The 12970-nt window shown below is 34.4% G+C and overlaps 1 protein-coding gene across 1 annotated transcript in view; it reads left to right on the top strand.

The window, feature by feature from the left end:
- Nucleotides 1-12970, top strand: part of LOC137616980 (roundabout homolog 2-like) — a 792816-nt gene that overhangs the window by 74740 nt on the left and 705106 nt on the right.

The following is a 12970-nucleotide window of genomic DNA, read 5'->3' as shown; positions in this document are numbered from 1 at the left end:
AATGTTTCATTGTAAACGTTTTCGTCCGGAGAATCACCACTGTCACAATAGCGTGCTCGCAGCCAAAGCCCTGCTGCTATTTTATCGTATTTGATATTTCCATTATGTAGATTACCTGACTGGTAAGATGTTTATAAAGCTGCATCAGGGGTATTTGAACCTACGTTGGAAAGGACATTACTGGTTGTCGTACTCGCCTGGAACGCTTGCAGAGAGAAATGCTGGATTTTCGGTCTTTAGAGTTTTTAGTTGTTCATAATTTAACTTTATGCGCTGTAATCCTATGATTTTGTTCTAGTAGATCATTTAGAGAGAGAGAGAGAGAGAGAGAGAGAGAGAGAGAGAGAGAGAGAGAGAGAGAGAGAGAGAGAGATTGACTGATTTTATATAAATCTGTGGTAAAAATACTATACAAAAGGTTAAATTATATGAAATAGAGAAATTAATTTGTTTATTCTATATAAATGTGTCTTAAAAATATTGTACAATAGTTAGATTATGAGAGAGAGAGAGAGAGAGAGAGAGAGAGAGAGAGAGAGAGAGAGGAATTATAACGGGGCGTTTTACCAGTCAATATATCAAATCTCATTATCAAAAAATCAAAAGCATAATTAACAAAAAAAATTTTAAATGGTCTGCCACTCCCTGTATTCAATATGTCAATGTTGATATGTATCATTCTTCAGTATGAGCATATTTACAAAGGAAGCAAACATATTTGTTTATGTTTCATAGCATGAATGCCTGGAAGGCTTACATGAACTCTAGAGGTGAATTTCATTTTAACGCACGGTAAATAGATGGCGTATATATCAGCGTAGTGAATACTAGAATGTGAATCCTGCAAAAATTCTTATTCTAATTTTTACAGCGTTGCAAATTCCGTCGCTCGCCAGCGAATATCCCAAATCCTTCTCAGAAGCCTTGGATATCTTTCCCTTGGAGATATCCCTCGGCCCAGCGGGAAAGAATTGGATTTACTTCAAAGTGCTGGCAAGAGTGTTGGTCCAAAGGGGTTGTCCGTCATCTTTGATGGATGGTATACGCCCCTCCCCCCTCCCTTCCTCTCTCACTCCCTCTCCCTCCCTTTTACGACCGCCGTTCAAACACCTCGTCATATTGTGATTTTTTGGCGTCCCCCTTCATTCCGTTGTCTCCCGGATTTTCTTTTGTCCGTCATATCATTATGATCATCATAAGCGTCAGACTTCCTTTCTCCCTCACCTACATGGATTTCTCTCTCTCTCTCTCTCTCTCTCTCTCTCTCTCTCTCTCTCTCTCTCTCTCTCTCCTCTCTCTCTCTCTCTTTTAGCTGTTTAAACATAGCGCTGTATTTTAGTCTCTTCCACGCACTTAATTTTTTTGTCTCTCATCATCAATGTATTAATTCATTTCTTTTCAGATCTCTTTCTTCTCTCTCTCATCATCAATATATCAATTCATTATTTTCAGATCTCTCTCTCTCTCTCTCTCTCTCTCTCTCTCTCTCTCTCTCTCTCTCTCTCTCTCTCATATTCATCATCAATATATTAATTCATTTCTTTTCAGATCTTTCTCATCTCTTTCTCTCATCAGCAGTTTATCAATTCATTACTTTTCAAATCTCTCTCTCTCTCTCTCTCTCTCTCTCTCTCTCTCTCTGCTACACCTTTCTTTATCCACCCTTCCCTTCTCAAGCCATAAACTGCTTCTCGCCATTGAACACGAAGTCATACAGACCTTCCTCTTATCCCATCTTCTCCCTTCCATTTCCCCCTCGACCTCTGCACATCTTCCAGACCTTAACGGCCCTGGCTCTCTCTCTCTCTCTCTCTCTCTCTCTCTCTCTCTCTCTCTCTCTCTCTCTCTCTCTCTCTCTCTCCAGTCAGTATCCTTGTAAGCCTTTTGTCTTCTCTTTTCTGAGTCCTTGCAAACCCTAACCGCATTAAAACGTGTTATTGGCTTCTCTGCCTAAATTGCACAGCATCTGAGGCTGAGGGAGAGTCTCCCATATGAAGTTTTCTTGAATGGTTTTAGTCTTTAAATACTCTCAATAATGGTCTCTGTAATATGTTTATGTGTGTGCATAACATTGTTCTGTGTACCATAATGAAAACTAAATTCATTATTCTATAGAGTATTTTATATTTATAAGTATGTCAATTCTTCCGTTGTGCACTATACTGTGATTTAATCAGTTGGCAATTCCTAAGTAATTTTCCCTTATTTTGTTATCAGAAATGGTTATTCATCGCCCGTTTGGTTTTGTTTACTTTTTTAGTTTACTTTTTGAATAAGGTCAGCATTACAGAGAGGGAAAAGAACTAGGTTATCATAATTAACTATTACCATTTGGCGTCCAGGGTCGTTACACATATCAATTGTGTGAAAGTAGGACGCGACCATACAGTAGTGGCTGATTCAGAAGGTATTATATAGTCTTTTACCCTGCATCAGGCCCCCCCTCTCTCTCTCCTCTCTCTCTCTCTCTCTCTCTCTCTCTCTCTCTCTCTCTCTCTCTCTCTCTCTCTCTCTCTCCATACTTTTTGCAACGCAGCCCAGCCTAACGTCATTAGGTAATTGACCTTTAATGCGAAGAAGTAATATTGAATGGTCTTCATAAATTACTCGAGGGAAAGAAGAGGGAAAAAAAATCTATTAGGAGAGAATTTTGTGCCGGAGCTACTTTTCCCAGGCATTTAACGTTAGATAATGGATTCTGGCAGGTGCCTAAGATGACGGTTATAGTGGCTTGATCAAATTATTGTTGGGCTGGGATGGCAGGCAGGTGCTGGTGCTTCTTCTTCTTCTTCTTCTTCTTCTTCTTCTTCTTCTTCTTCTTCTTCTTCTTCTTCTTCTCTCTCTCTCTCTCTCTCTCTCTCTCTCTCTCTCTCTCTCTCTCTCTCTCTCTCTCTCTCCTATGTTTCTGGCTTAATTTACAGCTGAGGTTGAGAGTGAAAGAGATGTTTATGTAAAAGTGACTTTACTATGTAATTATATTTTGGCAATTTTGAAATGAAAGAGGGTTTAATCTCTCTCTCTCTCTCTCTCTCTCTCTCTCTCTCTCTCTCTCTCTCTAGGATGATATTTTATGGTTTAATTTTCAGCTGAGATAGAGTGAAAAAGATATTTAGGTAAAAGTAACTTTGCCGTGTAATCAACTTTTGGCCATTTTGTAAGGTAAAAGGATTGATTTAGAGAGAGAGAGAGAGAGAGAGAGAGAGAGAGAGAGAGAGAGAGAGAGAGAGAGAGAGAGAGAGAGAGAGCGTGCAAACTGTTCGTTCATTATTGAGTAAACCTTACCAAGAACAAAACAAATATGTACATGCCATCTGTATATTGCAAACACCATCACATCCTTTACTTAGTTTTCTCCACCTTCTATGGAGATAACACTCGTTCACTTGCCCCACTCATGTCAATTTCCGCCCTTCTGAGTTAACGCTTATTTCACGCCTATCTCCCTTCCAAATATATATCTCGCCGAAGATGTTTACGTCCTCGTTATATTGATTTTGTCTGTTGGTATAGATATTTTCATATTTGACCCTTGGTCAGTGGCGAATATGTTCGTTTTGTGGATTTCCCAAGTGAAGTGGGGTTGGCACCAACGTTTATTCCTTGGGGAAATACATTTATGAATGCTGTTATTACGGGAAATATTTCCCTTTGGATTTACATTGTGAGAATGATTCTAAGGTTATTAGTACATTCTCGATTATATTTGCTTTTTTTTCCGTACAGTTGTCCATCCCTTTTCTCTTTTATCATATAAGAGGTCGTAAGATGCAATGAATATGAATTATGTTAAATTAAATTATTATACGGTCACTTATTTGCCAAACAGAATTAATGTTATAACATTCCTTTAATGGTTTTGTTAAACTGTATTCTTAATACCTGTAAAAGAAACCCTTCATCTTATCTATAATACCTCTACGACGCTACAAGGTTTTGTAATAGATTTGTCTTTAGGTTTTCTATTTTTTCTTTCATTTTTGATAATGTGATTTTTTTCTATGATATATGTACACCACAATATTAATATTCAATTAACCGTATAAAGAAATTTTTACTCCTATCTATGCCACTAATTTTATCTTGTCTATACATTGGTTTTAGTGCGTGTGAGTTTTGCTGTTTCTTTGCGTATTTTGAATATCCTAAAATTTCTCTAAAGTTACCTCATTGCGTCAGCAGCGTGAAACTTGAGAAGATTGACTATAGCTCTTGGAATGTATTTAGAGTGAAAGCTATAATTAGGCAAGAAGTGCATTGAAAGCTCCTTTCACGTTTAGTTAAAGAGCTCAATATTATCATATTATATATATATATATATATATATATATATATATATATATATATATATATATATATATATATATATATATATATATATATGTATATACATATACACCTTTGATATGGCCTATATACCCTTTCTGAGAGGGGATACCTTAACGTGGTGTAAGGGTTCATATCGCAATCAGCAGCAAAGATGTACTAGTCAGGGCCACTCGTACTATGTTAGTGTGCTGTGAACGATGAGACAAAAGTCTCCCACCTTCACCAATCCGCAGTGGCTAGAGGTGATAAAAACTGACCAAACTCCAGACATTAAGTGACATGTCTAAGGCTTTTGTCTTGCAGTGGACTATATATATATATATATATATATATATATATATATATATATATATATATATATATATATGTATATATATATGTATAATATATATATATATAAATATATATATATATATAATATATAATATATATGTATAATATATATATATATATATATATATATATATAATATATATGTATATATAATATATATATATATATATATATATATGTATGTGTTTGTAGGTAGTAGGTTGGCCTGGGCACCAGCCGCCCGTTGAGATACTACCGCTAGAGAGTTATGGGGTCCTTTGACTGGCCAGACAGTACTACATAGGACCCTTCTCTCTGGTTACGGTTCTTTCCCTTTGCCTACACAAACACCGAATAGTCTGGCCTATTCTTTACAGATTCTCCTCTGTCCTCATACACCTGACAACACTGTGATTACTAGACAATTCTTCTTCACCCAAGGGGTTAACTACTGCACTGTAGTTGTTCAGTGGCTACTTTCCTCTTGGTAAGGGTAGAAGAGACTCTTTAGCTATGGTAAGCAGCTCTTCTAGGAGAAGGACACTCCAAAATCAAACCATTGTTCTCTATTCTTGGGTAGTGCCATAGCCTCTGTACCATGGTCTTACACTGCCTTGGGTTAGAGTTCTCTTGCTTGAGGGTACACTTGGGCACACTTTTCTGTCTAGTTTCTCTTCCTCTTGTTCTGTTAAAGTTTTTATAGTTTAAATAGGAAATATTTATTTTAATATTGTTACTATTCCTAGAATGTTCTATTTTTCCTTATTTCCTTATTTCCTTTCCTCACTGGGCTATTTTCCCTGTTGGGGCCCTTGGGCCTATAGCATCCTGCTTTTCCAACTAGGGTTGTAGCTTAGCATTTAATAATAATAATAATAATAATGTGTTTGTATATATATATATATATATATATATATATATATATATATATATATATATATATATATATATATATAATGTGTGAGTCAAGGTACTGTACAAGAATACCAAAACTCTGTCTGTGTACATAAGACAACTGGGACCATTTAATACTTTCGTTATGCGAAACTGAAGAAATAAACGAATCAGCAGTCCTACCTTCTGGGTCCAATGGAATAGCAAGATGTTTTTACCTCGGAAGAGTGGCGAAGCATCCTGGATTTTGCTTCTTTCTTTGATTGGATGGTTCGTCCCTCACACTTGAGCCGACGGACCGTTCCCCTCGTGAAGACGTTATTTCTAGGCACGCCTCTGATGTGATCGAAGGGAGCGTGCATATTCTTGTAGGTGGAGTTTTATCCACGCGGGGGATATTATGTCATCATGCCTCATATCTCCACTATGTGATAAAGAACAAGCGACTGGTTTTATATATATATATATGTATATATATATATATATATATATATATATATATATATATATATATATATGTATATATATATATTTATATATATATATATGTATATATATATATATATATATATATATATATATATATATATATATATATATATATATATATACTGTATATATATATATATGTATGTATGTATGTATGTAGGTCATCACCTCCTTCGACTATTGACGCAAAGGACTTGGGTTAGATTTTGTCAGTCGTCTCTATCTTGAGCTTTCAAGTAAATACTTTTCCATTCATCATCCACTTAACGCTTCATAGTTCTCAGCCATGTAGGTTTGGGTCTTTCAAGTGTTCTAGTGTCTTGTGGAGCCCAGTTGAAAGTTTGGTGACAGTGTCTTGTGGAGCCCAATTGAAAGTTTGGTGACCTTAATCTCTCTTGGGGAGTCAGAAGAGCTTGCCCAAACCTTCTCCTTCTACCCCTCACCATGATCTCATTGATATATGGCACTCGAGTAATCTCTTTTATAGTTTCATTTCAAATCCTTTCCTGCCATTTAACTCCCAATATTCTTTTGAGGGCTTTGTTCTCAAATCTACTAAATCTGTTATATATTGTTTCATTGTCATACCACGACTGATGTCCATACAGTAACACCGATTTCACTAAACTGATTTATAGCCTGATTTTTATATGTAATTTCAGGCGATTTGATTTCCAAATTTTAATTAACCTAACTATTGTCTGATTTATTTTTCAATCTTTCATTAAACTCAAGTTCGAAAGATCCTGTATTAGATATTATAGTTGCTAATATTTTAATGATTCCACTACATCAATCATTTCTCCTTCCCAAGATATTTCATCTTACATTATTTCATCTTACATTGTATATTTCGTTCTCATCTTTTCTTTCTTTCTTCTATTTATCTTATGTCCAACCTCATATGATATTTCATACATTCTGGCAAGCAAGCTTTGTTAATCCTGTGATGTTCTGCTAATTAGGACAGCCTCATCAGCTTACTCTAGGTCAGCTAATTTCCTGTTACCAATCCAGTTCAATCCATCTCCCCATCCCCAAACTGTTCCCTGCATTAATAACAACATAGGTGACAGCACATTCCCTTGGAGTACTCCATTGTTCACTGGAAATTCTTTTGATAGCACTCCACTAACAATAATTAAGTCTGTTCATGAGCACAGCAAGTGCAAAGTTAAGCATCTTCGTGCTTGCTCTGTTAAGATATTCAGTCTTCAGACTGAGAATTTTAACCTTGTATATAGTAATTTTATTTTACTTATAATTTCATTGTAAAAAGTCTATTCACCATTAACGTTGTTCTTCAATCTATGACTTCTTACTATTCCATAGAATTGTTGTTCCATACACTGTTAAAAGAAACGTGATATTAATCGGAAATTCTCCGTAAAAAAATATTACAGTTCTCAGCCGTATTTCAGTAAAATATAGGCAACTGTAATTTTACCCTGCTTTTTATTATCTTTTACGGGTTAGTGACCGTAATATCACACCTTTACGTCAATATATCCGTTTTTAAAACGGTAAATATCTGGCAACTTTTATTCCAGGAATTTTACCGTTTTTTTACGGCAAATTTTTAACATAGTACGTAGCATTTCTGGTGCTACTCCCAAAATCTGTTTGCATTTTTACCACCACACACGCAAACACGTACTTTTTAATAGCTTTGATTACGACCATAAATTGCGTTAAAGGAACCATTGCACTTTATTGGTCAGTTCTTGAAATCCTTTATACCCCATTACTTCTTCATTCCATCATTGTTATGATATATAGATAAGGATAGCCCCAAAAGAGAAAGGATGATTCATCCAGGCTTATTTTATTTTGCTAAAAATCACTTGTGCTCGAAATGGTCACCCTTTTTGAGAGAAAGAAAAACTATACGTCTTGGCGGTACAGTATAGCCCACCGTTATCACTGTGCCTGTGCCCTGTGTAATTTATCACGCCCTTATTAAAACACGTTGACAAGGGCGCCTTCCATTTTACGGCCTCTCGAATCCTGACAGAATATATCTCTCCAGGAGTAATTTTCCCTTCCAACCCTCCTATGGCTCCCTACGGAATTTTCCTCCCTCGAAACCCCACCATGATTTCCTTCCTCCAGACTCTCCCCTTTCTGCGCCCCCCATATTATCTGCCCCCTGGTCCCCCATTCCTCCCCCCAAGTAGATCTGTTACCCCCCTTGAGATGTGAACTATCAAGAAGGAAGCAGATTGTGTCGTTGGATCTCCTTGTTTAGTTAACCGGAATTGTTGAGCAATCTGCTTCCTCGCGTTGGTTGAAGGGTATGCGGGTCGAAGTAGGGGGGAATTTGCCCTCTACACTTGTCTATCAATATTTGATGCCGAAGAGGAGAAGAAAACCAGGATGTACAATGGCTTTCTACGCATAACTGTAGTCTCTTCGGTGATGCTGTTTGTTTGTTTCTTGTATTAGGAATAATTTTCTTTTCCAGTTAAAATGTGATTATTATTATTATTATTATTGTTATTATTATTATTATTATTATTATTATTATTATTATTTCTCGGAAGTAGATCCTCTTACAAACAGGTTTCATTGACGATTATAGCTGCCTCAGTGACGTTAATTTTGTAGTTGAGCTTTTCAATTGCTCCAATTTTCCTTTTATTATTATTATTATCATTATTATTATTATTATTATTATTGTTGTTGTTGTTGTTGTTGTTATTATGGCTGTTGTTGTTGTTATTACTGTTATTTTTTATTTTTATCATTAGAAATGTTTACGTTTGCATAGATCAAGCTAAAGAAATACTTCAAAGAATACGAAACCTCGTGTGAATTTAAAGAGGTAAACGATGACAATTCAATATACTATAATATATTAAGATTTTGGTGACGATAAAATAATAAAGATATTAAGATTATTGGAAGCCGAGTTGGACGGTAAAAAAGTTATGATTGATCCATTGGTGTGTAAGCTGTGATTCCAGGTAGGGCGTGAAAGGATTAATATTTTTGTCTGTATGTGTAGGCATACGCTATTTGACGTTTAACACGTGTTTGTATCTTTCAATGCATTATTATTATTATTATTATTATTATTATTATTATTATTATTATTATTATTATTATTATTATTATTATTCTTTTAGTGATTCACGTCAACTTGAGATATCCTGAGACCTATTTTGATTTAGAAATGTTTTTAATCTGGTTATACGATAGTTGAATATTTATTTCATTTCTAAGTCATTAACTGACGCCGTCTATGAAGTTGCGTAACTTTAACATTTTTCTTAGGCACAAGAAATGAACACCCAATTGTTAACTCATTACTTAGATATTTTGATTTTATTCAAGACATACAATTGGTTCAATTTCGATATGCAAAGTAAATATCAAATAATTATATAACAATAACTTCTGTAATAGTTCACTTTTACCGGGGAACAGAACACGACAAAGGCCACAAAGGTCATTAGAAACCCGATATACATTTTCTGCACTAAGCTGTCTTCTTAACCACTTCGCCAATTTGAGAGGATCAGAGGATCAGACATCACGCAGTTCGATAATTTAATTCGGTCCTCTGAAGTGGTGAACTTGGGGATTCAGACGCCATGATTTTAATTCCAATAGATTCGTAAACATCTTGAAAGCATTAAATGTCCCATTAATTCGGTTTACGTAGTGGTAAACTATGGATATACATAAGAAGTAAACGAGGGATTTAAATGAATCCAATTGCTATAGTTTCATTAACTACTCGACAGTAACGCATGTTGGGGGCATTATAATGCTTAGCCTGGGATCAGAGCGAGACTTCGTAGAAGTTGGGATTCCAGTGGGCAATATAACAGGGTACTGTATGTCAGCTGTAGCTGTCAAGTGGGTGAAATACAACCCTCCGAGAGAGAGAGAGAGAGAGAGAGAGAGAGAGAGAGAGAGAGAGAGAGAGAGAGAGAGAGAGAGAGAGACTCTAGGGGCCGTAAAGCGCCACCCAGTAGGAGGAGGTGCTTGCAGCATGTTCCAGAGGTAGCCATAAATTTATGATAATAGCTGCCTCTCCTCAAATAATGGCGGCACAAGTATGTCAGTGATGAACAGCAGAGCCAAACTTGCTGTGTGTGGTTTATGTTTTGGCTGCTGGGATGATTCGTGGGGCGATTTCGTAGAGATGCTTGATTAATGGTGGGAGGGAAGCAAAGTTGATGGAAGAAGAGTATGAGGTGTATTAAAAAAAAATGATCTTATTATTGCTAGTTTTATCTACATATTTTCCATGGGAAAATACATCAACCAAAAATTCCCTCTGGTTCTAAAGTGCAAACATAAAATCCATAGAGATCCTGGTGGGTACCAATATTGTAATTACTCTTTTCTATAATAATATCAATTTAAAAAATGATAATAGATTTAATAATTTCAAAAGTAATAATTTTAATAATTTCTAAAGTAGTAATTTTAATCATTTAAAAATAATAATTTTGATAATATCAATAATAATATTCTTGATAATTTTAAAAAAATATTTTTAATAATTTCAATAATAATATTTTTAAAATTTCAAAAGTAATATTTTAAAATTTTCAAAATAATTATTTTAATAATTTCAAGAATAATAATTGTAATAATTTCAAAAATAAATATTTTAATGATTGCAATATATCAAGCATAAACAATGATCTTCAAGTGATTTAATCTGACGGGTGCACAAAAAAATATACGTTAAATGAATCATGTGGCAACTTTAATAATATAGCTTGATGCCAAAACTGAGCTTTACAGGGGAATTATAAAAGTTAAAAAAGAAAGAGTGAAGAAATTCCCCGAGGGTTTAATAAACGTCGGGGAGAGGTCGAGTTAGGAGGAATTCTCCTCTTGATTTTGTGTGCCTATTTTTGCGTATAATTATAAACGTTATTGTCTTCTTTTATAAGTTTACGAGAGCGTAGTTCGAATATTCATTAATTGGCAAGATTTATTTTGCAAATAAATTGTGACTGAGATACATGCATACATATGTGTACACATGTGTATGTATGTTAAATCAAATGTGTTCTCATACATCCTTTCAGTTTAGACGGTCACATAACCGTATATAAAACGTAGACACACAATATATATATATATATATATATATATAGATAGATAGATATAGATATATATATATATGTGTGTGTATTTTTCATAAAAAAATCGTTAATATTTGATGATTAAATTTATTTTGTTCCCCAGGCCTAGAGAAATTCCCCTGGTTAGGAACAAAAAAGGTCAATCATATAATTTTGTTGAAGATATATATACATACATATATATATATATATATATATATATATGTATATGTATACATATGTGTGTGTATATATATATATATATATATATATATATATATATATATATATATATATATATAATATGCCTGCGTGTATTTATTATCAGCTGAAAGAATATTTTTTGTTTATTATATATTGGAATTATTGATGGTTTAGTTATTGCTGCAACAAGCTTTGCAAAGCAAAGACATCAATGGAAGAGGCAGCCTTTACTGCATCCTGTGTGATTCCGGTAGATGGGCTACTTTTGGCCCATGGTAATGGGTAAGGGTAGCAGTTTAGGGCGTCTTCCATCGCCCATTGGGGAAGGGGATAACTCACTTAGATTGCTAATGTTGCATCAGGCAGCAATGGTTATGGCTTCAGGATATGACCCTCCCCTTCCCCTGCCTCTCCCGTTAGGTACCTCTTCCCTTCCTATTTCTAGTTAAGGAGTCAGGGGACCCTGGGGTTTATATGTGCCCCGAATTTGAGGGTCGTCGATGTCTTATTTCCTATTTCAATTTTTTTTCCCTGATTCAACGTTTTTACCATACACATGCTCTTCCACACCGTCCCTATTTCTTCCGATCAGGAAGTAGTAAGGTATCTAGTGTTAGCTTTTTTTATTGTCTATGCAAGTTTTTTTTTTTTATAAAGTTTTCAGAATTTTAAACTGTAACCAAAATTTTTTGGTGGATTTGCTATTGTAATTATTGAAACGTTTCTTCCTTTAAATTTTGATGTGTAACCGACTGAGTGACCTATTATGAATAAAAAATAAAATCAGAACATAATCACTACACCATATATCTGAGTGAAGCTTAAAAATATTTTATATGGTTAAATCTTGGCTGGGTGACCACTAGTAAAAAATTAATTAACAGGCTTGAGATGGCACCAGAGTAAGGAATTGCATTATTATTATTATTATTATTATTATTATTATTATTATTGTTGTTGTTGTTGTTGTTGTTGTTGTTTTTATTATTATTATTATTATTATTGTTTTGTTTTTACTATTATTATTATTATTATTATTATTATTATTGCGAAAGAAAGTTGTAACTTTAAGTAATGTTTAACGCAATAATGTTTTCCAGCGATTTTGAAACGATACAATTCGAAATACAAAATGACCTACAAATGGCCTCTTACGATGATAGGCGATTTGTTGACATAGAACTCTTTCGCGAAGTAGTGTATAAACCTCAGTTTTGTGTGATAATAGAGTGATGCTGGTATTGGGTCCAGAGTATTTATTAATGGTATAACTCGGGCCAATATATGTAGGGCCATAAATGTAGTTTTATGATTATTGAACTGTCGGTTGCTCGGATGAGCAGAATATCCGAGAAGTCCTCCAGGGCCAAAAGGAATTCTCTTCATCTGGCGTTAGAGGCGATGCAGTGTGCTATGTTTGGTATTGCTATATTCTTGCTATTATTTGTGTTTGTGTGTGTCTATATATATATATATATATATATATATATATATATATATATATATATATATATATATATATATATATATATATGAGTCTTTTTATAGTTTATATATGACATATTTGTTTTTGACGTTAATAGTTCATATATGACATCTCTCTTGACATTACTTTTTTTAGAATGATTTATTGTTAATTTGTTCTCTTCAGTTAT

Source organism: Palaemon carinicauda, chromosome 23, assembly GCF_036898095.1.
Source record: "Palaemon carinicauda isolate YSFRI2023 chromosome 23, ASM3689809v2, whole genome shotgun sequence".
NCBI lineage: Eukaryota > Metazoa > Arthropoda > Malacostraca > Decapoda > Palaemonidae > Palaemon > Palaemon carinicauda.
Note: the sequence above shows the minus strand (reverse complement) of the source record. Positions and strands in the feature narration are given on the sequence as shown.